The sequence below is a fragment of the Crocuta crocuta genome, unplaced genomic scaffold, assembly GCF_008692635.1.
Source record: "Crocuta crocuta isolate KB4526 unplaced genomic scaffold, BGI_CrCroc_1.0 scaffold488, whole genome shotgun sequence".
Taxonomy (NCBI): Eukaryota; Metazoa; Chordata; class Mammalia; order Carnivora; family Hyaenidae; genus Crocuta; species Crocuta crocuta.
The window spans coordinates 367,425-372,505 of record NW_027530995.1 but is presented as its reverse complement, the minus strand read 5'-3'; the positions used below and the strand labels follow the sequence as shown (position 1 = coordinate 372,505).

General features: G+C 34.0%; 1 protein-coding gene across 1 annotated transcript in view; it reads right to left on the bottom strand.

Annotated features, from left to right (window-relative positions):
- Nucleotides 1–5,081, bottom strand: part of CNKSR2 (connector enhancer of kinase suppressor of Ras 2) — a 231,532-nt gene that overhangs the window by 21,692 nt on the left and 204,759 nt on the right. The window lies entirely within an intron of this gene.

The following is a 5,081-nucleotide window of genomic DNA, read 5'->3' as shown; positions in this document are numbered from 1 at the left end:
CTTCCTGCTAGTGAACAAAACAAAAAATCCAGTTGTACTAATACATTTGTTTTCCATTCATAAATTAATGAATTCATAGCAACTTTGTGGTGTTAGCTTATTCATAATATCCTGAAAAAATTAAGGACAATTCCATATTTCATTGAAGCAAAGCTTTAAACAAGTTCCTATTTAGTGTATTTACATGAAAACAAGGACCCATGCTACCTTCTTTAGGGCAAAAAAAAAAAAATCAAACAAAAGATAAGAATTTGTAAGGATGTGCAAATCAAGGGGTGAGTTTGGGATTCTCAAGTTCCACTTAAGACTCCCTTACCATCTCTTTTGACTGGTGCCACTGGGTGGGGGGCATGGAGCAGCTATCGTATAATTAATATCTCTTTAATAAATATGATTATCAAAAACTCTAGAAATTTCTCCCTCNACTCTAGAACTTTTCCCCTTTCTGTGATATACTATTGTGTATAACACACACACACACACACACACACACACACACACAGGACTACATTATTACCAAAATAAGACAAAATTGAAAAATTTAAAAAAAGAATACATTAGAATACAGTTGTACTGGTGTATTTGATCTCCCAGAAATGATTCATCATCTCTATCTGGATGTGCTATACTGGATTTATAGTGATAAATGACACCAATCCTTTTCTTGTTAAATCCATGTATAGTTATGGTCAAATTTCTAGAATAACGTCTCACACAGATTTTATTGTGAGCAAGTAAAAAAACTAATTTAAAAGACACCAACAGTGGATTTAGAAACAAATTTGCACAATCCCACACTAAAATTAAAAGCAGCATTTTAAGACCACCATAAAAGTAAGTATACATTAAGTGTGTTTACTATTAGGTAAAACTGCCACATAATTTGAAATGAAACATTACTCAGTAGAAATTGACTATGCAGAATATACACCATAAATAAACACAAAACCAGAACCTGACCAAGGAAAATGTCATGATGACATTTTCTTTCTCCCTATTGTAAATCTTCAGCACAGGACTGGAAGTCCTGTTTTCTCTTTGTGGAAAATCAATATACTTCAAAGGCAGAAGCAGGAACTCTTCTTTAACAAAACAATGCACTTTAATTATCCCAAGGCCTTAGTTTTAGCCATACTAGGAATGGTTTCAGATCTTAGTTGTGTGGGCATATCTGGTCTCCATGGTAATGACAAAGTAAGCCTGGGAAGTGTAAAGAACTGTGGTACATTGCTCCCCATAGAAATAGACAAGCTGAAATCAAATGCAGCTTCTGTATTTAGCACTGACAAAGCCTGAAGCTTCAGTGTACTGGTAATATACCTTAGGAGTTGCCATGGCAATCTGCTAAGGAAGGTGGGTTACAGATAACCACAACAGTTACTACTGAAATGTCAAATCAAAAGCCAGTTCTGGGTTCAAAGTAATAATTTATTCATTAGTTTCTGACTTTGGTTTTCTTAAATAGCATCTAGGAGTTTAAAAGAGACGTTTTTATAAAAGTCATATAATCTAATCAGAACTCCTTTAATAAAAAATCCCCAGAAATAGCCCTGAACAAATTTACTCTTCTTCAATTTAGTGTAAACATTCTGAAGGCAAATCAATTTAGCTTGTTAGCTTAGTAATAACAAGGACTGTGATACTAACACATTCTTGGTTTGCTTTTCACGTTGTAAAGTGCTTCTACATACATTATCGTAAAAGAAAATTCAGAAATGTGAGATTTTTCACTAGAGTTCACTTTGGTAATTTCTAAATTTGGTAATTTGGTAATTTCATACTACTTACTGCATAGAACCAGTGAGAAATTAGAAGTTGGAAAAAGATTAAAGTGTGAATGTAGCGTGTGTTAATAGTTCCTTGATTGACTTTCTGAATTTGTTAGCAGTAATAGGAAGTAATGTTTTAAAAAATAAATGAAAAGTTCCTTTAGCTGACTAAAAAAGGCAGAAATATTTGGATTGTTTCAAGGAAGACTGATAAAGTGGAACTTGGAAGGAAAAACTGTAATAAAAACTTTGGCTACCACAGGAAATACTTTTCAAATTGGTCTCAAGACTTAATTCTTCACAAGTAGTATTTTCCAAATATCCCAATATTAACTTGGCACAAATTAGCTGTAAAAGGAATCAAAATATGAAAAAAGAGTTTTGACTCAAGTGGTGGACTCAAGTTCTTTCAATGTCTACAGATGTCATGGTACATGATTTTTGGATACTCAGAAGTTAAAAATGGAAAGTACACTAATTACAATTTTTAGTAATAAAAGGTAAAGTGGTACACAGGTTTTTGTTTTACTTGATGGAACATATTAATAATGATTTTCACCTGCTGTAATAAAATGTAAAAATTGTAGTTTCTTTTATATGAATCTTACATAAAAGATTCTGCTAAATTTTAACCTGAATTAAAGTGATAAATCTGAGGAGGCAATAACTGGTTGAGAGCATTCACTGTGCTGTCAGGATGTCTTAGTCTGAATCTCATATCTGCTATTAACTAGCTGGGAGTCCTGAATCGTGTTCTTTTTTTTAATGTTTTATTTATTTCTTTGTAAAAAATTTTTAAATGTTTTTTATTTATTTCTGAGAGAGAGAGAGCGAGAGAGCAAGAGCAGGAAAGAGTAAGAGAGAGGGGGAGACACGGAACCTGAAGAAGGCTGCAGGTTCTGATCTAGCTGTCAGCACAGAGCCCGGTGCGAGGCACAAACCCACAAACTGTGAGATCATGACCTGAGCCGAAGTCGGATGCTTAACCGACTGAGCCACCCAGGTGCCCCTAAAAAATTTGTTTTAAACAAAATGCACCACTATAGATGTATTGGCTTTACCTCAGGGAAGGCAATTCTATTTTAGTGGTTTTTCCATGTGGAAAGATAATCTTCTCTCTCTACATGGGAAAAGAATAAAAGATTCAGATTTATGGACAAACCTAGCTCTGCAGTTTGCATTTCAAGTCCAGACTACGTAGCATACCTTTATAGAAAAGATAAATCCCTAATATGTCTTTCATTCAACAGACAAGTATAGTTCACAGGAAGGAAAAAAGAGTTTTCCTGAGACACCATTGAAAATAGAGGACAAATACATGTAATTCAGTCATTCCATTCAGAATGCCCTTGATAACATCTTTGAAATTATTTTATTTAAAGACTGATCAGTTAATGGTGCTATAAACCTGAATGAACCAGGTTAATTGAAGACTTACTTTAGAGCTGTGGTAGCAAGTTAAAGCATCTTCAATTTTCACTTCCTCATAATAGAAGTTATATTCATTGAATATATTTCACTTAACAACTGAAATACGTAATGAATCATATTAATATAAATGGGATTTATTTCCTATATCAATGGGTATTTCCCTCTTGCAATTAGATAGCTTACTTTAAATACTAATGTGGCAAAGTATTCTAAGTATTTTTTTCTTCAAGACGTAAACATAAAACTGAGATATTGAAGACTGTTTTGAAATAAGTGGCCTCTTTGTTGGTTCTTGCTGTAAAATTCTAAAACACCACACATTTCAATTTGTCATCATGGTGAACCATGTCACCTCTGAAGTATTACAGTTTTTCTTGATTCCAGTTTCCTTTCCTTCTTTTTGTCTATTATGTCTAATCTTTGATCTCAAGAACACAGTCCTCTCCTGAATTCACTTCCTTATCCAATCTGGACCACTCTGACTAGACCCTTCAATTTTCTCACCCTTTTGAAAATGTACTATACATACACTTCCCCAAAATCAACCATCTGCTTTCTTATTACTGCCTGGTTGCTAAGCAATTCTAGAGAAAACTGTATATCCATACTTACTGGCACCATTCTAAATTTGACTTCTGACTTTTGGTCATTCAGGACTACTTGGCAGACCTCTTGTTAGTGCTTGGTTAGCTCAATTTCCAGTTCCCCATTAGGGGTGCTCCAAACTTTCATTAGAGTCTTCAAGCCTTACTCTCTATCTGTTGATCTTCCATTTAGCAAATACTTTTTTTTTTTTTTGCCTCCACATTTGCCTCTCTCATCTGAACTGCTTAAACAATTTTCTAACTAGTCTCCCTATCACTTGCATTCTCCCACACCAATACATTTTCCACAATGCCATCAGAGTAACGTTGCTGAAAGTGACATCTGATTTGGTCATCTTCTCCATAGGCTCTCCATCATGTTCTTTTGAGAAACATATTCTCTAAATTATTCTTTTTCCCCCTCTCCCTGGTCTACCCTTTTCTCACTTACACTCTCTGTGTCTCTCAAAATAAATGAACTTAAAAAATAAATTAGTTTTTTCCATTTATGCCCTTGTTGATGCTACTTTTTTAGCAGGAGGAGCAAGGAGGATGCACTCCTCCCCTTTTCCCCTCTCAGTGAAGTTTTACTCATCCAGCTCAAATGTTATACCCTCCTTGAAGTCTTGTCTGATTTCACAAGGTAGAAATAATCAAGACTTCTTAAGGGATTTTGTGAAACTTAAAATGTTTACCTTTTAAAACACTTAATATGCTATACTTTTATATCTGGATATTTTTCTCTCCCATTAGATGACAAACTTGTTGATTATGTGATTTCAAAAAAAAAAATCTTTGTTTTTACAGGACTTAGCAGAGTGGGTACTTGAAACATTTTGGCTGCCCCATAAATATCATTTGAATTGAATTAAATCACTAAAATACATTTAAATTTAATGTCTAAGAATATGAAATATAAGCTAAACACTGAATAAAGAGCTGTATTGAACAACCTGGAAAGAAGCTTTACCTCACTAGATTTTTAATTCTAGTAAGATGATCTACGTCAAGTCTTTGATGTGAACTATGTGGCAGGGGAGAGAACCTTAGGAAGATGGGTCACTGAGGTCAAAGAATGCTATTTGTGGCACTGTTATGTCAAGAAAGAATTATCTAGATCTTATATGAAGTGATAGTCTAACCACTGCTAACGGGTATTTTCTTTGAATGACCTAAATTGTCAAATTATTCACATGTCATTCATACTAGAAGTAGATGAGGTGAGTCAGACTCTTACTGAGGATGAATTTTTAATTATAAATATAGCTACAACTTCCCTCTCTAAAGGTCCTCTGTT